General features: G+C 44.8%; 1 long non-coding RNA gene across 1 annotated transcript in view; it reads right to left on the bottom strand.

Annotated features, from left to right (window-relative positions):
* Positions 1-3,423: 3,423 nt before the first annotated feature.
* The window catches only part of LOC138819397 (uncharacterized), a 32,789-nt gene continuing 13,055 nt past the window's right edge, over positions 3,424-23,157 (bottom strand). Inside the window, exons 2-4 of the long non-coding RNA XR_011369423.1 lie at positions 13,441-13,546; positions 5,365-5,513; positions 3,424-3,508 (exon numbers count right to left, since the gene is read on the bottom strand). This is a non-coding gene — a long non-coding RNA (uncharacterized lncRNA). The remainder of the gene's footprint in view (positions 3,509-5,364; positions 5,514-13,440; positions 13,547-23,157) is intronic.

Here is a 23,157-nt window from a genome sequence, read left to right as displayed (position 1 = left end):
CACTCAACTGCTCAACTACTCAAAATGACTACAGCCTAAGTCATTCTTCATCTCATCCCTGTCCCTCTATTTCTGACCTGAGTCTGTCCCTCCTCCACCTGCCAGGGACTAGCTAGCCTTCTGCCCTGAGCTCAGCCGCAGGAGCTAGGAAATGAAGAGAAACATGGCTCTTCACCTGCTGGGCTGGCAAAGTTTGAAGAGGAAAAAAAAAAAAAAAAAAAGTAAGATACAGATTCAGTTACAAAACCAAAGTAAGAACTTTTCAAGGTCAGTGCGTACTGCCTGTATCTTGTATCAAGACAACTAGACCTTGTAACATTTTCCCTCTGAGTGAAGATTAATCTGTGCACAGCCCACAAAGAATAGAAGCTCTGGGTCGCTCTAAATTTCTCCCCAAGGGAAGCAGGTTCCCACATCAGAAATGCATTCCTGCTCTTCTGACTTCATTTTAGGCCAAGATGAGAAGTTTTCACCCTCATACTTTGCTGAGTTCTGAAACCTATCTTCTGGCAGATAAGAACTTTCCATTTTTAGGTCTGAATGACTCCAATAGTTAAGTGGTATTTCTATGAGTTCTTGAGAGAAAAAGGACTTTAACCTAAGAAGTAAAAGGGGAAAGTCTACCAGATAGTCTCAGGTGTTTGAGAATAAAACAAGTACAAGGATGCATACACACATCTGAATGCCTCTGTTGCTACCATAATATAAAACTCCAGCTATTGTGGTGCTGTTCATACTGGCTATCCTCGCTACACAGGAGGCCGAGATCTGAGGATCAGACTTCATCTGAGGTTCCAAGGCAGCCCGGGCAGGAAAGTCAGTGAGAATCTTGTCTCCAAGGAACCACCAAAAAGCCAGTGGCTCAAGTGAACATGCCAGCCATGAGCAACCAAGCTCAGGGACAGCACCTAGGCCCTGAGTTCAACCCCAAGATCGGCACAAACAAAAACAAACAAATAAAACAAAAAATACCCCCAACATCTATTAATATGCTACAAGTGTCTCAGTAGAGCTGGATTTATTTAACAATGCTAATAATAAATGAGCTATCCTGAGGCAGCCTGGAAGGAAGTCTTCATAGGATGACACAAGGCTCTATCATTGTATTTATGGTGAGGAGATCATCCATAATAGTGGTGTGTGTGTGTGTGTGTGTGTGTGTGTGTGTGTGTGTGTGTGTGTTTGTGTGTGTGTGTGTGTGTGTGTGTGTGTGTGTGTGTGTGTGTGTGCAGGTACTGAGGCTTAGACTCAAGGCTTCTTGCTCTCACTTGACTTTTTCCCCTCAAGGGCAGCCTTCTATCACTTGAGCCACACCTCCACTGTTAGCCTTTTGCTGGCTAATTGGAGATAAGTCTCACAGACTTTCCTGCCTGGGCTGGCTTTGAACTGTGAACCTCAGATCTCAGCCTCCTGAGTAGCTAGGATTATAGGTGTGGCCTGTAATTGCTTCAGGTGCAATCAAAAAGTTCGTTAACTGCCCTAAAAATTAAGAGGGAAAATAAGTTGCAAGATTATCAGTAGTAAACAATATGTATATTAAATTTAATTAATCAATCTTTTTTTAAATATTTATTTTTGTCGGTCACGGGGCTTGAACCTCAGGGTCTGGGCACTGTCCCTGAGCTCTTTTGCTCAAGGCTAGCACTTTACCACTTTGAGCCACAGCACCACTTCTGGTTTTCTGCTGGCTTATTGGAGATCAGAATCTCATGGACTTTCCTGCCTGGCTGACTTTGAACCATGATCCTCAGATCCCAGTCTCCTGAGTAGCTAGGACTACAGGTGTGACAGTAAACAATATTTTAACCTGTATAGTCCATCATCAAAGTAGAAAAGCAGGTAGTAGAAAAGCAGGCAGGAAGTAAAGGCCCACACAGTTTGCAGATGGCAGGCTAAGTGATCAATTAAAACCTGCCTGACAAGGAAATGGGATGAGAGACTACAAAAGAATTGAGGACTTAGGAAGAGACAATAAATGCTTGGCTCCATGACCTGCTCATCAGAAAGTGTCAAAAAGAAAATTAAAAAGCACTTGCTTTAATTGTCTCTATTAGCACATCAAAACCTATTATTTCTACATTGTGCAGGCTTGAATCATTTTAAAACACTTTCGGTTAAACAAAGTAAATCTCTCTAGCTGTTAAGTATGTGTCATAGCTTCTTGGCATACAATTCAGAATAAAAAGCCAGTATATAATACTTAATCATTCAGACCAATTATGGAATTAGCTCCTAAAATTTATATATTATTAAATATCAACATGGAGAAATCAAGACTGGAAGTTCCATCATTCTACTTTTGGTTGAGGGTTAACACTCCAAACTCCCCAATAAGAAAGAGTAATTCATTCGAGATAAGTCTCTCTTATTAACTATCATGGCTCAGTTATGAAACATTTTGCCATCTCTTCAGGCAAATTATTACTGTGTGATCCCAAGAGAAAGAGAACATTGGATGGAACTATTAAGAATGAGTCTGTGAGACTCTTTTCTCCAACTAACCAGCAAAAAGATAGTATTAGAGGTGTGGCTCAAGTGGTAGAACACCAGCTTTTAGCAGGAAAAGCTAAGCAGGAGTAAGAAGCCCTGAACTGAAGCCCCACTACTGGCACAATATAGGTAAATAAGTCAAACCAGGCACCAGTGGCTCACGCCTGTAATCCTAGCTACTCAGGAGGTGGAGATATCTTAGATGATAGTTTGAAGGCAGCCAGCCAGACAAACCTGAGCAGTGCATATCTCCAACAAACCAACAAAATGCAGAAAATGGAGGTGTGGCTCAAGTAGTAGAGTGCCAGCCTTGAGTGATAATGCTAAGGGACAGCTCCCAGGCCCTAAGTTCAAGCCTTAGTATTGGCACACGTACACACACACTTCAAGTTAGCTGTAGGCGAGATCAGCTATATGCCCAGATCTCATAACCATGGACTCCCTGAAGCCTGGAGCTCTGGGAGCTTCATTTCAGACAAAAGCCAATTGTGGTATGCCAAAACCCCCTGTTCTCCTGAAGCATGGGTTGCCAAAATTGCTTTCTTTCCTTTGTCACCTATATTAACCCCATGCCCCGTATTCCTCGTTCTCTTCTGCCAGAAGAGGAGATCATGTCTCTTTAAATCATGTAATTTATAAAATCATGTCCTGACACCAAAGGCAGCTTTAGAGTATGTTCTGTTTTTTTGTCTTTACAAACAGTTTTGTTTGTGTTAACTCCTCCAAGAGAAAGACTACATCAGGCTGTAATAGATTATTATTCAATATCTCGAGGATAACTCAATGCTCACCACTTCTGACTCTCAAATGTGGCAGTTTTGTTTGAGTTGATATAAAAGAGTGATTGAGAAAGTGGTTATCTCTAGGATTAAGTAACTTTCTGTAGCTCTTGGAGCAGCAAGCCGGCCCAGGGCATCAGGCCTCATTGAATTCCTTTGGTCCACTCCGGCAGGCCCCAAGGTTCCTGGGTTGTAGGCTTGAAGAAGTCCAGAGCACACCTGAGGCCCCTTGAAGAAGTCTGAAATAAAAGAAACTAATATCACGGATTTGTCTCAACACCTGGCTTTACTAAGCATTGCTTTTCTGGTGTGTGTGTGTGTGTGTGTGTGTGTGTGTGTGTGTGTGTGTGTGTGTGTGTGTGTGTGTGTGTGTGTGTGTGTGTGTGTGTGTGTGTGTGTGTGTGTGTGTGTGTGTGTGTGTGTGTGTGTGTGTGTGTGTGTGTGTGTGTGTGTGTGTGTGTGTGTGCCCGCCCCATTTCCAGGGCTTGAACTCAGGAACCGGACACCATAGCTTTTTTGGCTCAAGGCTGACCTCTACTACCACTTGAACTACAACTCCACTTCTGGCTTTTAGCTTGTTCATTGGAGATCAGAGTCTGGACTTTTTCTGCCCTGGCTGGCCTCAAGCAGTAATCTTCTGATCCCAGACTCCTGAGTGGCTATCATGACAGGTGGGAGTCAATTGTGCTGCTTCTCCTCAAATCAATTTTAATGAAAAGTTCAGTTCCTCAGTCATGATAGTCCCATTTTGAGATCACAATAGCTACTTATTTAGAAATCCATGCCATCTTTGTAGCATGATCTATTGGACAGTGTTAATTGGAGGTTTGCAGCAACTAGAACAAATGGCACTTTTATTGGAAAAAACAAAAGTGGGGTTTGAATTGGAACCAAGTAATTAGATTTATCAAGAAGTATTACAATAGTAGCCAGGTGCTGGTGGCTCATGCCTGTGATCCTAGCTATTCAGGAGGCTGAGATCTGAGCATCATAATTCAGAGCCAGCCAAGGCAGGAAAGTCTGTGAGACTCTTATCTCCAATTAACCCCCAGAAAAGCAGAGGTGGCACTGTGGCTTAAAGTGATAGAGTGTTAACCTTGAGCAAAAAGAGCTCAGGAACAGCCCCCAGCTTGTGAGTACAAGCCTACACACACACACTCACACACCCACACACGCACACACGTACTACTATATTAAGTGGTAATTCAGATTTTCCTCATAGGAACAGTTCAAGACTGTTCAGACAATTGTCCTCATTAGGCCTCTGACTTAGCTTTTCTTAGAGCCTTTTCTTTAAAAAAAAAACAACTTGAAATTCTTTCTCTTCTTTGAGATTGTATGCAACTCTTAACACGCCCCTTTCTCTGCCAGGTTTACAATCTAGTAACATCTTCCTCAAGGCCTGGAGGTCATCACTTTGAAGTCTAATCATCAAAGGAGATGGCACCCAGCCATTCCAGTCTCAAGTCCCTGGGAGATAGTACCAGCCCCTGCACCTCTATCTACATTATAGAAGCACCTCCTAACATAAAGACATGAGAAGTTGATTTCTGCTTTCGAGAATGACAATTAGCAAACAAGGATGGTACTTGGCTTTCCACCCCATTCCACAGAAAACCCTTCCTGACTCTGCTTGCTTTCCCTTCCCCCAAGAGCTGTGAGTGGTCTTAAACTTCACTGTTGTTTTTGCTTTGACATCACTTTTATAAATATAAGATCATTTCCATAAAATATAGCCAGGTGCCAGAGGCTCATGATTGTAATCCTAGCTACTCAGGAGGCTGAGATTTGAAAATGGAGGTTCCAAGACAGCCCAGGCAGGAAAGTCTGTGAGACTCTAATCAATTAACCATCCAAAAGCTGGAAGTAGAGATGTAGCTCAAGTGGTAGAGAGCTAGACTTGAGCAAAAAAGCCTAGTGAGAGTGTTCTGGCCCTGAGTTCAAGTCCTAGGCCAACACACACACACACACACACACACACACACACACACACACACACACACACACACACACCAACTTTCTTCTCAGAAAGATAATAAAGTGATGACTGTTTAGGTGATTTTTCCTCTTGTTAGTTATATCCCAGAGTACTTACTTTTTTCCCTTTTCTCTTTGAAGACACTGATACTGAAGGTGGCACTCAGGGCCTTGGAGAACTTATTTTCCTGATCATTTGAGCACAAAGGGGGGTCCAAGTGTGCCCCCCCAATTCAGTTCCCAGCTCTGCTCCAGTTGCTTGAAAACCTGGCCAGTGGGGGAGGGGAGTGATATGAAGAAATCACAGACTTTCATTAGAACTAAAAGTAGTGTGGTGTGTGTGTGTGTGTGTGTGTGTGTGTGTGTGTGTGTGTGTGTGTGTGTGTGATTATGTGCACACACGTACACACTTCGGGTGCCTTATAATTTTCAGAGACTTTCATGTTAATTCCTTTAATCTGCCCAACCACTCTCGGTTTGAGTGCTTATTCTGTGCCCTATTTTTCCAAAGCAAAACGTAAAACTAGGACACAGAGACCTTCAAAGAGTTGTGTAGCTCTGCTGGTGCACACTTCTCTGAGAGTGAGGCCGGCTGGTGGTCATTCTGTCACCCATTGCCTAGAACCACACCAGCAGTGTCCCCTGCGCTTGCTCACTCACTCGCAGTGGAAGTCTTCCTGTCTCTATGTGCTGGGGTTCTCAGTGGAAATCTTCCTGTCTTTATCTACTGGGAGAATCACCAGCATCTGACAGTGACAGCCACTCCCCCTTCCCTCCTCCCCCATTCTGTGACACCTGGCTCATTTGCTGTGCTCTTGCTTAACTCGTTTTCCTTTCAAAGATTTGAATTCCTTTATCTCAGGGCATCTGGCCAGGCAGACAGCAGAGGAGAGGCCTGCAATGGTAGATAGGCTTTCCTGGCTGATTGCTGACTTGGGAGCACATGCTCCAAGCTTCTTCTGAAGGTCACCCAAGAACAGAGGATCTGAAAAGGTGGGGTCCCAGAAGAGGCCACGCTGGACCACGTTAGCAGCCCAGAGAGCAAGGAACCTGTTTCCAGCCCGCTGGTCATGGTGGCCACAGGCAGTCATTCCCTCCTCCTGGAGGTGCCACCAGAGGACAAAATCCTGTCTGCATGTGTATTGCGCTTGGGGAATTTCATCGGCTTGGAGGGTACAGGGAAGCCACACTCGAGATGCCGAACCCAGAGTCCTTGTAAGCGGACTCACGTCCCAGAAAGCTAGCAGTCCCAGCATTGCTAGCATCACGCCGACAAAGGCAAAAACCCCATCAAGGCAGATGCCACCTGGCGTGGGCATTTGCAAATCGTGTTTACAGAAGTGGAACAAGATAGTTAGGGACTAAGCAGGGCATTGAGGTTCATTAGAGGTAATTAGTGGGGGCAATCAGGAGTTGAGATTTACTGGAATCTAACCATCCTTATCAATCAGGGGTAAAGGATTGGGATTTCCTGGATCTAACAATCCACGATGTATCTGCCATTCTCAGAACCACCTGTGCCCCATCTAGGGTTCTCAGACTTGAGTGAAATGTCCCTGTTACCTATCAAGGCATGAAGACAGCAGTGTGGACAAGATGGCATTCCTTAGGCTCAATATTCATACATACAGCGCTGGTACTACTTGGTAGTACCCAAGGTAGCTAGGGTGTGGTCATGGTAACAAGACGTGAGGAAATTTGATTAGATTCAAAATCCCTTCTCATGTTTGCAAGCAATCTACTATTACGTCTGTCGAAGAAAGGGGAAAGGGATGACAGATTCTTCAAATGTGATTCCCGATGTCATCATTTCAGCGTTGTACTTGTTTGCTGGACAGGCTCTGGCTTTGCAGACCAGGTCAGCTTGAAACTCATGATCCTCCTGTTTCGCTAAACTAAGCGCTGGGATTATGAGTATGTGCTACCGGGCGTGGCTCCAGTGAACCACCAGGATGTTTTGAAGGCTTAAACAGAAATATTCTTAGTTTTTTTTTTATTATCTTCTTCAATGAGTATTTCCCACCAACAGCAATCATTCTCACCAATAGAAATAATGTCAAGAAAGAAGTGGCTGATTTTTATTTTTTGGTTGTGTGGCTTGAACTCAGGGCCTGGGTGCTGTCCCTGCGCTCTTCAGCTCAAGGCTAGCATTCTACCACTTTGAACCACAGCGGCACTTCCAATTTTCTGGGGGTTCATTGAAGATAAGATTCTTAATGGACTTTCCTGCCCAATCTGGCTTCCAGTCTCTATCCTCAGATCTCAGCCTCCTGCATAGCTAGGATTATAGGTGTGAGCCACTGGCACCCGACCTTATAATGCACTTTGAACATATTCACCTTTTCATTTCTTTCCCTAAAGCCTTGCCATCTTCCCTCTATTTCCCCTTCCTCCTCGTCTTTACTAGTCCCCTAGTGAAAATCAACCATGAGGCTTGTGCTGACACGGGCTGTTCCCTGGTGTGGCACAGAAGCAGGGAGCAGTTCTGTCATCTCTCCTTGCACTCCCTGCCACGTCGCACACACTCGCAGAACACGGAGGGCTGAGCAGGAGAGCCCTAGGCAAATTCACATCTCTAGCCCGGCTGATATTGATACCATTTCGTCATTTACGATTGCTGCATGATTGCAGTAAATCTTCCATGGCCGAGAGCAGCCTGGGCCTGTCACAACCAGTGAGCTGGGCACCTGCCAATACTCACTTCTCCTGCTCACGAAAGAGCATTGTTTTGGTTTTGGTACCAATACTGGGGCTTGAACTCAGGGCCCTGGGCACTGTCTCTTAGCTTTTCCACTCAAGGCTGGTGCTCCAGCAGTTAAGCTATACACCACCTCCCCTTCTGTTTTTTGTTTGTTTGTTTGTTTTTTGGTGGTTAATTGGAGATAAGAGTCTCTGGATTAGCTTTGAACTGTGATCCTCAGATCTCAGCCTCCTGAATAGCTAAGATTACAGGTGGCCCACCTGCATTGGGCTTGTCAGATAATTTCCTTTATATTGAGAGAGACAAAAAGAGAGAGGGGGAGGAAGAGAGGGAAAAGAGGAGAGGAGAGAGACTATATATATATATATATGTGTGTGTGTGTGTGTATCTGTGTGTGTGCGTGTGTATGGTGTTAGTCCTGAGGGTCTGAGTACTGTCCCTGAGCTCAAGATAGCACTCTACCACTTGAGTCACAGCTCCACTTCTGGTTTTTGTTGTTGTTGTTTGCTTCTTAAAATGAACTTTCCTGCCTGGGCTGGCTTTAAACAGTGATCCTCAGATCTGAGCCCCTTGAGCAGCTAGGATTGCACGTGTGAGCCACCAGCACCCAGCAAGATTGTATGTTATCCTACTACAGCAAACAACTCTAATATTCTTCCAACCTGCAGAGATGTTTACTTAGTTCCTTTCCTTGGCTTTGTACTGAGCCTCTTTCCTGTGCAGTGTTAGCATTCCCTCGGTTTCATACATGTTATTTTGTACCCATAGTCAATAAACCATTGGGGAATTGTAAGGGAAAATTGGGCTTCTGATGCTTGGGTGATTGGATTAAATGATCATTTCTTTCAAACTTTATCCCCCCCCATTTATGCTATACACTCTAATCAAACCTGTGTCAGAGATGTACTTTCCTGACTTACCTACGAGCTTCTAGTGATGCAGAAGGTTCAATTCTGTCCCAAAGTGCCACTGCAGTCTAAAGTTTATACATTCCTCTTGTATTCAGCAGGGGTGGACATAGCATAGAATGAAAACTATTCACTCACCAGGTTTGGGTCAGACACTTAGGCTTTATTTCTGCTTCTTTGTCATGGTGTGTGTGTGTGTGTGTGTGTGTGTGTGTGTGTGTGTGTGTGTGTGTGTGTGTGTGTGTGTGCGTGTGTGTGTGTGTGTGTGTGTGTACATGTGTGCCAATACTGCAGCTTGAACTCTGACCCTCATGTTCTCACTTGGGTTTTGCATTCAAGGCTGGTGCTCTACCACCCGACCTTCTCACCTCTGACGGTGCCTCTTTTGCTGGTTAATTGGAGATAAGAGTCTTTCTTGGGTTTATCTGCCCAGGCTGACTGTGAACTGTGATCCTCAGATCGCAGCCTCCTGAGTAGCTGGGAGTGTAGGCGTGAGCTACCAGTGCCCAGCTTGGTTTCTGCTTCTTTGAGGTTGATGTTGGACATGTTAAACTTCTAAGCCTCAGGTTCATTGGAGACACAAAGTGACTAATGCCATCTTCTCAGCAGGTATTCTATGGATCAGATGATGTCAGGTGTTTAGAACAAGATTTGGCAATAGTTACACCAGTAATGGGGGGGAGTTACCACACGATTGCCACATACACTAGGCTCTCCCTGTACCTTTTACCCCATGACCCTCTTCTGGGTTATGAGACGCTCGGCATCAGTCTTCCATGACTTGAGAAGGGTGGCTTCAAGGAAAACAAGATATCAAGTTTTTTCTGAATGAGAATGTGGCTCAGTGGTAGGGTGCTTGCATAGTATGCATCAAGCCCTGGGTTTGATTCTTCCATACCACATAAAACAGAAAAGGCCAGACGAAGCGCTGTTGTTCAAGTGGTCTTTACCACTTGCTAGCCTTGAGCAAAAGAAGCTCACAGTTAGTGCCCAGGCCCTGAGTTCAAGCCCCAAGACTGGCAAAAAAAAAAAAAAAAGATTTTAAAATTTCCAATTCTTCAAGAAGGTTGTGGATAAGTGAGTCAATGTTTCTGTTTCCTGCTTCTCCCCATCCTCAGATACATGGATTGTCTGAGCTGAGCAAGGGTAGAGGGAGCGTTAGAGAAGAAAGTACTAGATGTGTGGCTGGAGGCATGGCTCAGGTGGTAAGGCACCTGCTGATGAGCCTACAGCATCAGTGAGTTTGAGTCCTGGTCTCAGAATTAAAAATAAGAAAGAAAGAAAGAAAGTACTAGACTTTCAATGTTCCCAGGACCTGTCCTGGCCCCTCCTGAAAGAGTATCAGCATGGCACAGGGCAGAAGCGAGAGATGACGTTGTAATTTCTGCCGATATTTAATGGGAAGTCATCGCAGCATGATTTCTGGAGGCAGGGGTCATGGGGTCACAGGGTCAGGGGGGCATCTAAGAGTCTGTCACATACAGCAGGATTATTAGTCTCAGAATCAAATCTGGGAGGTGGTAATGGGGGGAGGCAGTGAACTGATCTACTTTACTCTCAAAGATTGTTCTTTTCTACAGCTGGAACTTGAGGTGAAATCAACTAGCCAAGGGTAGTGGCTTCCAGCTAGGATCCCTGGACTCAAGAGGCTGGAGGCAGGAGGGTTAGTTAGGTAGTTAGTTAGTTCAAGACCAACTAGGGCTACAGAGGGACCCTGTCTCAATGAAGTAAAATAAAAAAAAGTGAAATAATCTGATAGGCCTAGAAAAGATTAAAAAAATCACATTTTCCCAAACCTCATATTTGACTAGAAATTCCTACCTAGTCATGGGAGCTGTGATCTTTAAAGCAAAAATGTTTCTCCACTCACGTAGTCATATTTCTACAATGCCACAGAAAGATAACTATATATTTCAACATAAAATACTATCTCCTGTGTTTTCTCCAAGCTACTATTCCTAGGTTTGTTAATTGCTTATTACAGAAAATGAATTCTAGACACTCCTATTTTAGATATTGTTACCTATACATATTCAAGCATAATTATCTTTCTCAAAGATTAGTATCAAAAGCTGAGTTCTGAATGGTACATAAAAATTCAATATAGAGGGGCTGGGGGTTTAGCCCAGCTGAAGGGCGCCTGCCCAGCACGCAAGGCCCTGGGTTCGGTCCTCAGCCCTGGGGAAAAAAAAAACTACAGAAGACCAAAAAAAATTCAATATAGAATTTTGGGCATACCTGTAATCCTAGCTACTCAGGAGGCTAAGATCTGAGGATCATGGTTCAAAGCCAGCCCAGGCAGGAAAGGCCATGAGACTCTTATCTCCAATGAACCACCTAAAAACTGCACGTGGAGCTGTGGCTCAAAGTGATAGAGTGCTAGCCTTGAGCAAAAGAGCTGAGGAATAGCACCCAGACCCTGAGTTCGAGCTCCAAGACTGGTATGCACGTGCATATGCACACACACTCACAAAATCCAACATAAAATTCTAAACTCTACTAAATGACTTTAACCTCTTTTGACAGTAGTACAGTGAAGGACTTAAGTAAATAGAAATCATTTGCTAAAATAACCACATTCCATTGCAGTGATTGGAGATCTAATTGAGGGTTGAACAGAGCTCAAATTTTAATAATTCAAATAGATCTTTCTCTCTTTCATTCTAAGTTTTCTTTACCTCTTTTAAAAAACCTTTTCTGGAACCAGTGCTGGTACTTGAACTCAGGGCCTGGGTGCTGTCCCTGAGCTTTTCCTAGGTTGTGTTGTCTCAGTTCTTGAAGCATGTTGTTGGGTTCCAAGCATTTGACAACGTACCCTAGTGGGCAAACTGGAGAAAAGCCAAGGACTTTATAGGATTCATAGGGTTTAAGGATTTATAGGCTTCATCAGGTTCTAAGAGCCTGCCTACTCAGGAGGCTGAGATCTAAAGGTTGCAGTCAAAGCCAGCTTAGACAAGAAAATCTATGAGACTCTTATCTCCGTTAACCACTGAAAAGCTGGAAATGGAGCTGTGGTTCAAGTGGTAGAGCACCAGCTCTAAAAAAGCTAAGGGACAGTATTCTGTCCCTAGATTCAAGCCCCAGAACAGGTACATACACACACTCACACCCGCACGGGAGATGTACAGAATTTATTCTTGGCCATGGAATATATTTCTGAGCAAATAAGAAAAAATTTTAAAAAGCATATATAACAAATATATAACCCTGACAAAACTCACTAGCTCTCCATACTTACTAACTTCAAACAGTCCTGGAAGTTTAAAACTTTCCACTTGCTTATGGTCACTTATCATCTAGTCTAACCAGCTCCTCACCCATTTCCTCTTGGCTGATCTCCTCTCCACCTCAGAGATATGCCTGTTGATTTCTTTCTCTTCACTTGTGGCAAACTAAGCATAGCATACAATTCACTTCCCTAATCATTTTAAAGTATACAGTTCAGTCAAGTCACCTATGTCCATATTGCATAACCAATCTCTAGGTCTCTTTTCTACAAGTCAAGTGGCTGAAAAATGATTCCTAACCCCATTAAACAACAACTTCCTATCACTCCCTCCCCCCACACCCTTGGCAATTTCCATTCTGCGAGGTTGACTGCTCTTGGTCACAAATATGTCTTACAGGTGGAATGATATTCTGTGGAATCATACTCACTTCTGTGCTGGGGCTTGGATGCAGGCCCTGGGTATTATCCCTGAGCTATTTTGGTCAGACTAGCACTAAATCACTTGAGTCACTGCTCCACTTGTGGAATTTTGGTGGTCAATTGGAGATAAGAGTTTTAGGAACATTCCTGCCTGAGCCGGTTTTGAACCACAACCCTACTAAGTAATTAAACTGACTGGCATGAATCACTGGAGCCCGGCAATATTTATCTTTTTGTTGCATGCTCATTTCACTAGGCAGAATGGTCTTAATATTCATCTGTGTTATTCCATGTATCAGGACTTTCTGAGGCGGATGAGGGCTGCTGGATGTTTATCCATTCATCCATGATAAGAGATACCCTCCCCCACTCCCCTGCCCCATCTAACTGTATTACAAATAAGGCTGATATGAATGTGGGTGTATAAACATCGCTGGCAACTGCCTGCCTCTTGTTCTTTGGGGCACACAGCTGGAAGTGGAACTGTCAGGTCACGTGCTTTTGAGCTGTTTGAAGAACTCTCCTGTTGTTTCTCTATTTGCATTCTTACCCACAAAGCCCCAGGTGTCCAGTTCCAGTTTCCCAATATCCTCACCGATGCTTTCTACTTTATTTTCTGAATATTTTAGGTGTTTTTTATTTTATTTTATTTTTTGGGTCTAGTCGTGGGGCCTGAACTCTGGGTCCGGGTGCTGTCCCTCAGCTTTTCAGCTCAAGGCTAGTGCTCTACCACTTGAGCCACAGCGCCACTTCCGGCTTTTTTCTTTTTGCTTATGTGGTGCTGAGGAATTGAACCCAGGGCCTCATGCATGCAAGGCAAGCGCTCTACCACTGAGTCACCTTCCCAGCCCCAGGTGTTTTTTAAAAATAGTTATTGCTAGGGAAAGAAGTGTGTCATCTCAAAATGTGTATGCTAAGAGCCATACATGATCTTACCTGTCTATAAACCCAGCCCCAGAAGACAGAGGCAGGAGGATTCAGGGTTCGAAACCAGTATGGCTTCAGGGTGATTTGAGTCCAGGCTAAGTTTCACAGGGAGGCCCTGCTTCGAAGAAACAAATGACAACCCCATGTCAGTGAAGAAACAGCCACAGAAACCATCAACTCTACTTCTTTTTGCCTACTGATGTTTGGGATCTTGTCTCTTAGGGGGAAGTGATAGCAGGTGAGTGCTAGGGAAATACCCAGGAGTCCTCCCTCCTCCTTGGGGGTAGTTGGTGGTCTGTTGATGGTTAGGACTTTGCCTTAGGGGTAGAAAAACTTGGAGCCAGTTCTAGCCAAACTGAGGGACCTGGTCAGTGGGGTCTTCAGGGCCCTCGGCCTCATCTGGGCATGTTGGTTGCATGAAGCCACCAATGGGATGGTTTGTACAGAAAAGCATGCACCACATCATCACCTCTCATGTCCCCAAGCCCAGCCCAGCAAGAGCCCCTTCTCTGAATCCCAGAACACTTTCCTTAACCATGTGTTTGCTCTTAAGGCACTTAACCAAGAATACCATCATTTCCCTTGCCAGTGCGCTCTCTCTCTCTCCCTCTCCCTCTCCCTCTCCCTCTCCCTCTCCCTCTCCCTCTCCCTCTCCCTCTCTCTCTCTCTCTCTCTCTCTCTCTCTCTCTCTCTCTCTCTCTCTCTCTCTCTCTCTCTCTCTCTCTCTCTCTCTCATTTCAACACTTCCCCCAAGTATCTCAGACTATACTCATATTTAGAGATAGGACCTTTTGGGGGTGATTATGTTTCAGTGAGGTTTTGGGGGTAGGCCCTCATGGGATCTCAGTGGTAGCCTTAGAAAACCCCAGCGAGGACACAGGAAAGATGGCGGCTACAGGTCTGGGGCAGGGGTCTGGGAGGAAGCACCAGCAGCTCACCCTGGACTCAGCCTTCAGGAAGGGGAGAAAATCGAGCTCTGCTGTAGTCGTAGATGCAGTCCTGGCCGGCTAATTAGCCAGCCGCCTGGCAGGCACATGTGGCGTGAGCGGCGCGCTGGGCGTGCTCGGCCTGTCACCAGGGTTAGATTTCCACTTCCCTGACAAGAGGGATGTTTAAATATGTCTTCACGTGCATGTGGACCACCTGTGTATTTTTGAAGGAATTTTCGTTCAATTCTTTTGTTCATTTTTTAATTGTGTGTGTGTGTGTGTGTGTGTAGTGGTCCTGAGGTTTGAACTCAAGGCCCAAGGACTGCCCCTGAGCTTTGGAGTTCAAGACTGCACTCTTCCTTGAGTCACAAGTCACTTAGAGCTTTTTGTTGGTCAGTGGGAGATTAGAGTCTCCCAGACTTTCCTGCCTGGGCTGGCTTTGAACCGTGGATCCTCAGATCTTAGCCTCCTGAGTAGCTAGGATTACAGGCGCGAGCCTCAGGTGGCAGCTGGGTTGTTTTAATGATCATCATGGATGGGAATCTGCCTGGTTCTCACAGCCCCATGCTGCTCCCACGGCTGCTGACCACAGACCCCTCCTGATGCTCTCCTGCCCAGAGCTCACCCCTCACAACACCGCACCCCCATCCCAACCACACCCTTTGCCACAGCTGCATCATCCTGTCAGGACCACAGTCATTCCCAGAAATGCTCACTCCCTGATGACACTGAACCTCAAAGCCCACGCTCCGTGATCCCTGCTCCTCCAGCCCTGCTCCCTGTCACGCGGGGTCCCTTGGCAGTCGTGGTGAGAGCTGGTGAGAGCGGGCTGGGAGGCCTCTCCTGCTTCTTCTCTCTCTCCTCTCCTCCGCTTGATCTCTCCTAAGAACTCTCAGGGTCAACATTGACTATAGGAATCAACAGTTGGGTCTGAATTGAGTCTAATTCCTTCAAGAGCAAACAGTTTGGATTCCCCGCCTGCGAAGTTGACACGGGCTGACAGAGGAGGAGGGTTAGAAGACACAGGTTGGAAGCCTAACTTCTAGAAAGTTCAGCTTCACACACAGACAGTGCAGGAAAGATACTCTACTAGGCACATCAGATGAAGCGTGTCTACTGCCCAGAGCTCCGTCCAGGAGCTAGTGCACACATTCTCCCTGCATGGAGAACTAAGGACTCTCGCCTCCTTTAAGAAGTTCTTTATTGATTTGGTGCCAGGAATCGGGGTGGGCTAGGGGGCTTGAACGCAGGGCCTTGCTCGCTTGCTTGGCTTTTTTGTTCAAGGCTGGCACTCTACCACCTGAGTTACACTTCTGCTTCTAGCTTTTGCCTTGAGTTGAAGCTCCATTATTGGCACACACACACACACACACACACACACACACACACACACACACACACACACACACACAAGTTTAGGAAGTATTGCTGGTTAGTGTGCAGTGTTTCCATGTTTCTTGGTTGGTTGGGGCAGGCTGACTCAGTTTCCACAAGGGGAGGCCGTGATGGCACAGTTCTTTCCGGCTGCTTGGAAGCAGCAGGAAGTGGGGTCTGGCTCTCATAATGCCAGCAGAGATTCCTGATTTTCGGGTCAGAGGCCTGCAAAGGGTGGGCGGGGCCCCCAGAGCAAAGAATTCTCCTGCCTGCCCAGACACCAGTCGGGGTGCTGATAAGATTCACTTTGGGGAGAGATGGAGTCCCGCAGCCTCGAGGTCTAAGAATCTTCTGTTCTACAACTACTTTCATAAGGACCAGGAAGGTTCTCATTGTCTTTCTTCCTCTAATGATGGTCTTTGTAAGTCTCTATCATCTTCATTTAGAAAGTCCAATGGAGATTAAATAAAAACTCCCATCATTCCTCCTTAAGTATAACTTGCTCACTTGGAATAAAATTCAAAGAGCTTTTTTTTCGGTCAGTGATGATGCTGATAAAACAGTCAGCAAAGACTAACAAGATAGCAATGAAAGCCCATCAGGGCCCAGTCAGAGTTGAGTTAACTCAGCTCCCTCCCTACTCTGCCAGCTAGATGAAGATCCCACCTGGGAAGAGGTATCTGGCAAGAGATAGGTTCTTCCTCACCATTTACCATCATACTTCTCCACCATTTACCACAGGCTCTAAAGACACACCAGGCTATAGAGGAAGGTGGTGCCAGTGACTCATGCCTGTGATCCCAGCTACTCAGGAGGCTGAGATCTGAGGACTGAAGTACAAAGCCAGCCAGCTAGGAAAGTCTCTTTTCTCCAATTAACCACCAAAAAGTCAGAAGGGGGGCTGCGTCTCAAGTGGTAGAGCACTAGCCTTGAATGATAAAGCTAAGGGACAGCATCCAGACCCTTAGCTCAAGCCCCAGTACAAGTACTGAAATAAAAGTAGAAACAGAAAAAGAAAATATTTGCATGATTGTAGTTAAGTTAAAAGTGGGTTTCACTGAGTACTAGTGGCTCCTGCCTGTAATCCTAGCTATGCATGAGGCTGAGATCTGAGGATCACAGTTCAGAACTAACCCAGGCCTGAAAATCCAAGAGACTCTTATCTCCAATTAACCAGCAAAAAGCTAGAAGTAGGGTGGTGGTTCAAGTGGCAGTGTCAACCTTGAGCAAAAACTAGCTAAGAGAAAGCACTCAGGCTTAGAGTTCAAAGTACCAACACAAGATAAATAAATAAACAAACAAACAAACAAATAAAGCATATTATATAAATGAAAATATTGCTATTTTTTTGGGGGGGGTCCGGTCGTGGGGCCTGAACTCTGGGCTTGGGCGCTGTCCCTCAGCTCTTCAGCTCAAGGCTAGCGCTCTACCACTTGAGCCACAGCACCACTTCTGGCTTTTTTCTTTTTGCTTACATGGTGCTGAGGAATCTAACCCAGGGCCTCAGGCATGCAGGCAAGCGCTCTACCACTGAGTCACCTTCCCAGCCCCTACAATTTTTTTTTTTTTTACTAAATGTAATAATGTCTTAAAATCCACAGGATATTTCATATATAGCTTTTCTATCCACCAAATATTTGAATTTCAAATTGTCTCATAAATATATTTTCTCCAAGTTGTTTGAATCAGGAGCAGAATAAGTTATGAACCTAGCAGTTGATGAATATGTTTTTGAAGTTGTCCACTTAACTTTTTGGTGCTGAGGATTGAATCTAAAGAATCATATCAGCTCTTTTCATCAGTAGATCTCTCCATGCGTTTATCTTTTCTTTGCAATATTATCTAGGAAAAGGACATATATATATATAAATATAATTAAGATATAATTTTTATTTTGTCTGAGACTGCGGCTTGAACTCACTATCTGATGCTTGCTTTCATTCATTGGCCGGCACTCTACCACCTGAACCACACTCCAACCCAAGATGTACTTTTTTTTTTGGGTCCGGTCGTGGGGCCTGAGCTTTGGGCCTGGGTGCTGTCCCTCAGCTCTTCAGCTCAAGGCTAGGGCTCTACTACTTGAGCCACAGCGCCACTTCCGGCTTTTTTTCTTTTTGCTTATATGGTACTGAGGAATCGAACCCAGGGCCTCAGGCATGCAAGGCAAGCACTCTACCACTGAGCCACCTTCTCAGCTCCCAAGATGTACTTTTTAAGTAGTTGAGGTTGATAACACATTGCACCTGTTCTTGATGTCTTGCATTAGTGTAGCTCATTTGCTAAAAGAGATGCCCCCCTCAAAATCCATCATTCCCATGAGGAGTGTCATTCACCTTTATGTGACTATGATAAAATACTTGAAGCAAGTAACATAGAAAGAGAAAACATTTATTTAATTCATGCCCTTAGGACTTCCCATTACATGCCACCTTTTAAAAGTCTTCCTGTGCTGCCCCCTGCAGACCAAGCCTTCAGCGTGTGGATGGGTAGAGGTTTCTCCCACATCCCCACCCTTGCCTTATAGCTCATGCTTGGTGCTGTTTTACAGGTTCTCACAAGCATTATAGTATTATGCAGCATATCTTCACCTTCCAACATTCCCTTTTAAAAACAGTCATAAATGGCTGTTAGAGTTTGGCAAATGGTTTTTCTGTGTCTATTTATATGATTCTACATTCCCTCCTTCCTGTAGTATGTTGATGTGATAGAGTGTATTAATTGTTTTTTGCAAGTCCTGGGCCTTGAACTGAAGGCCTGGGCACTGTTCCTGAGCTTATTTTGCTCAAGGCTAGCACTCTACCACTTGAGTCACAGCACCACTTCTGGCTTTTTCTGTGTACGTGGTACTGAGGAATCAAACCTAGGGCTTCATGTATGCTAGGCAAGCACTCTACAACTAAGCCACATTCCCAGTACATATTAGCTGATCTTTGAACACTGAACTAACCCTGCATACCTCTACTGAATAGCACTTGGTTGTGATGATGTATTGATGTGTATAACTTACTGTGAAATGCACTTAATGTATATTTGTGAGGGTCCTGGGTCTCGAACTCAGGGCCTGGGTGATGTCCTTTAGCTTTTTCTGCTCAAGGGGTAGCACTTTACCACTTGAGCCACAGCTCTATTTCTGCCTTTTTCATGGTTAATTAGAGAAAGTCTCATGGATTTTCTTGCCCAGGCTGGCTTTGAACAATGAGTCCCAGGTCTCAGTCTCCTGAGTAGCTAGCATTACAAGCATGAGCCACTGACACCTGGCTTTAAAATTCATTCTAAAAATTATATGGAGAGAGGAGTATGCATTTAAGAGTTTTCGTAATAATGTGGGAAAACTACAAATCTATAAGGATATTGAATCAGATGCAAATATAAAAAGTTGAAAATGACTTGATTTGTAGTGATTTTGTTAGTTTAGGTGTTTTCCTTCTTCAATGTTGTGCATTCTGAGCATTAATGAACCTTTTTTGGTAAGTCCTTGTTTTTTTTTTAAGCTCCTTATAATTCCCTAAAAGTGTTTCTGTTTTAAAACTCAATTTTTGGCTTTTAGCAGAATGTCAAAATTCCACCCAATATAACTGTTTGTGTTAACATCAGAAATGAAATGCTCTATTTTCCTTTTTTTTCTTTTTTTATTGTGAAAATACTGTACAGAGGGGTTACAATTACATGAGCAAGATAATGAATACATTTCTTATCAAGCATTGTAGCCTCCTCCTTTGTTTTCCCTTCCCATCCCTAACCCTGTTCTTTTTCTTATTGACTGAAAAAAAAAAGGCCACAGCTAATCTTGTGATTCCATTTTCCATCAATGTTCTGATTTTTTTTTTTCCCCTGGTCCTGGGCCTTGATCTCAGAGCCCGGGCACTGTTCTTGAGCTTTTGTGCTTAAGGCTAGAGCTCTACCACTTGAGTCACAGCTCCACTTCCAGCTTTTTGATGGTTAATTGGAGATAAGAGTCTCACAGAATTTTCTACTTGGGCTGACTTTGAACTACTGCCTCCTGAGTATCTAGGATTACAGGCGTGAGCAGCAGTGCCTGGCTATTCTGATTGTTGGGTGGGGGTACATCTTTGTCTTTATGGGTTGAGGTAAAGGTATCCAACTTCGAAGGCAGCCACCTCCTCTCCCTCACGCCCCCCCACTTCTGCCCACCACAGTTTAGATTTGGGGATGATTACTCAGATTTGGAGTTCTATGATCAAAGCTATAGATTTAAGTACTTGAGTTTTTCTTTTTTTACAACTGCCTGAAAAATCGGCTTTCTTCTTTAAGAGAAAAGAGCATGAAATCTCCCCAAATGGATGTCTTTAATGAACCAAGTTTACAATCAGAACCCAATCTAGAAATAGCCCCCAGAACACCTGTGGCTAGTTTTTCAGTTCGCTTGTTTTCAGGAGGGGAAGGTGGCATTTGGAGTGAAGCTAAGCCGGTGCGGTGCTCAGGTGATGGGCCGCGGGCTCAAAGCTGACAGTGAGGTGAGGAGGCCTTGGTCTGCTTCGTGTGGACAGAGCCTCTGGCTTTTTCCAGTCACCCTATGAAGGCTGTGCAGCACAGGAGACCGCCAGAGGTGGGCGCGGGAGGGGTGCAGAACTGGCTTACTGGTCAAGAAGGGGACACTGGAACACAGACGGAAGAGGAGGAAGGACATTTAGGAAGTTTTTCAGGAAAACAAAACCAACTAAACAAATTTTTAAAAAATGGGCTGGGCAGGTGGCTCAGGGGTAGAGTGCTTGCCTTGCATGCATGAGCCCTGGGTTTGATTCCTCAGCACCACATAAACAGAAAAAGCTGGAAATGGTGCTGTGGCTCAAGTGGTAGAGTGCTAGCCTTGAGCTGAAGAGCTGAGGGACAGTGCCCAGGCCCAGAGTTCAGGCCCCACAACCGACAAAAAAAAAAAAAAAAAAAAAAAGAAAAAAAAAAAGAAAAAAGAAAAAAATAATAAACTAGCTGGGAGCTGGTGGCTCACCGCTGCAACTCTAGCTACTCAGGAGGCTGAGATCTGAGGATCATGCTTTGAAGCCAGCCTGGGCCAAGAAAGTCCTTAAGACTCCTATTTCCAATTAACCAGCAAAGAGCCACACAAGGAGCTGTGGCTTAAGTGTAGAGAGAGCTCTGGCCTTGTCTGAAAAAGTTGAGGGAGAGTGCAAGGCTCCGAGTTGAAGCCCCAGTATCAGTGCATGTGAGCACACACACGCACACGCACACGCACACGCACACACACACACAGAAGTTTGGTAACCACTCTTCTTAAAAAAACGAACCTAATCAGATCCTCCCTCCCTCCCTTTCTCCCTCCCTCTCTTCTTTCCTCTTTCTCTAATAGAGGTCATCTGTGGACTAATGCTAGCTGGAATTTAAATCCCATACCCCATTCCCACACCCGCTATGCAGCCCTGGGAAAATGGCTTGCCCTCTTTCAGCCCCCACGGTGACACATAAACACAAGCCTCTGGCGAGGGGCAGGGAACAGCGGGTGATCTCCAGCAGGGCCATTTGCCCCTCAAGTAACATTTGGTGATGCTGAGACATTCTTGCATCTTAGCTGTCTCGGCTGGGGTCCAGGCACTGAGTGAGCGGAGAACGGCGGCGCTGACCACCGTCCAATGCCCAGGACGCTTACAGCAAAGAACCATCCAATCCAACAAGGTGTGGCCTGGGGCACCGTGAAAGCTGATTTCTGTCCATGTGTTAATTCAGAAAACAAATTGAATAGAGTTTCCCTCCTCCGTGGCTACATCTGAAGGCTTGTTTTATAAAATGTTCAAGATTCTCTGCTGCTTGGAGCTAATTATGGTGTAATTTGGATTAAAAAAAGGAAAGAAACTCTATTCAGAAATTCTTACACAAATAACATATGGGGGAAAAAAGCTCAAATCAGCCAGGCGCTGGGGGCTCATGCCTCTAATCCCGGCTTCTCAGGAAGCTGACATCTGAGGATAGAGGCCTCAAGCAAGCAGTGGCAGAAAAGTCTGCAAGACTCCATCTCTAATGAAGTAGCAAAAAGCTGGACTGGTGACATGGTTCAACGAATAGGGCAAGCCAAACAAGCAAGCCAAACAAGGTCTGAGTTCAAGTCATGATAGTGTCATCGGATGTAGTGAAATTTTCCTTTTTACTAAAAGCAGGGACTTTTCATTTATGGTCCTTGACTTTGATGGCAGAATAAGAATTTCTGGACAAATCACAAGGTAAGAAGACTTGGTGGAGCTTTATTGAGTAAGTAAGCAAGCAGGCAAGTCGACAGACAAGCAGAAAGGAAGAGATACGCTCTAACAGAGCGTGGGTGCTCTAGAGGAGAGACACACAGCTCTTGGGCTGTTAGGATGTTTATATGGTAAAGGCAGGGTGTCTGACATAAAGACAGGAAAAGGTGGGAGTTCATCTTTGCTCTCAATCACACCTGGTGGTGTTAATGCTTTTTAAGTTTCTGGTTCTTTACCATTCTCATTGTTTGCTCTTGGGGAAGCATTTCTCTCAGGATGGCATACTTCCTGCCAAACACGTTCACTTTTGGTGAAAAACAGTGGAATGCATCCTGTTGTTTCTCTCTGAAGCAAAGATACCGCTTTTATGTAAATACCACGTTTCTGAGCTGCCTTTAGCAGGCCTCGTACACCTCAGTTTATCCTGCCTTAATACCAACATATAAAAAACCAATCTCCTGCTGGCCACTGTGGGTGGCTCACACCTGTAATCCCAGCAATTCAGGAGGCTGAGATTTGAGGATTGAGGTTCAAAACCAGCCCAGGCAAGAAAGTCCTTGAGATTCTTATCTCCAATTAACCAGCAAAAAAAGCTGGAATTAGCGCTGTGATTCAAGTGGTGGAGAACTAGTGTGGAGGGGAAAAAACAAAAAACAAAACAAAAAAACTCAGGTAAAACAACTAGGTTCTGAGTTCAGGCTGTGGTACCTATACCACAAAGAAAATAACAGTCTCCAAAGCCAAATTTTGTCTTCCTTTTTTTTTTTTTGGTGGTGTGGGGTTGGAACTCAGGGATTCACATTCTGCCATTCTGCCTTTCTTTAGGTCCTTTTGGCTTTAGTGAGTTTTCTGATTAGGATTACAGTTTTTTTTTGGCCTTGGGCTGGCCTCAGACCCGCTAGCTTCTTTCCTAGTCTACCAGGGCGCTTGGATTACAGTTTGCCGCTAAGCCCTTTGGACTTGACGATGTTTACATGCCAGCCTTGGAGGGAGCATGCAAGGGACTTGGCCTTCAATTCACAAGGGTATTCTTTTTCCCTATGTGTGACACACGGGAGGAATGGAACACAGAATTCAGCAAATCGAATGAAGTGTAATCCAGTCTTCACGTGGAATTCCTTGGCTAAAAATAAAGTATCATAAGCAAGTTGAGTGATAAAACAGCATAGCCTTAGCTGAGATATTTTCGTATCTCTGCTTGTTCCCAGACATTATGCCCT

This window comes from Dipodomys merriami, unplaced genomic scaffold (assembly GCF_024711535.1).
Source record: "Dipodomys merriami isolate MVZ:Mamm:240054 unplaced genomic scaffold, mDipMer1.0.p SCAF_8, whole genome shotgun sequence".
Taxonomy (NCBI): Eukaryota; Metazoa; Chordata; class Mammalia; order Rodentia; family Heteromyidae; genus Dipodomys; species Dipodomys merriami.
Note: the sequence above shows the minus strand (reverse complement) of the source record. Positions and strands in the feature narration are given on the sequence as shown.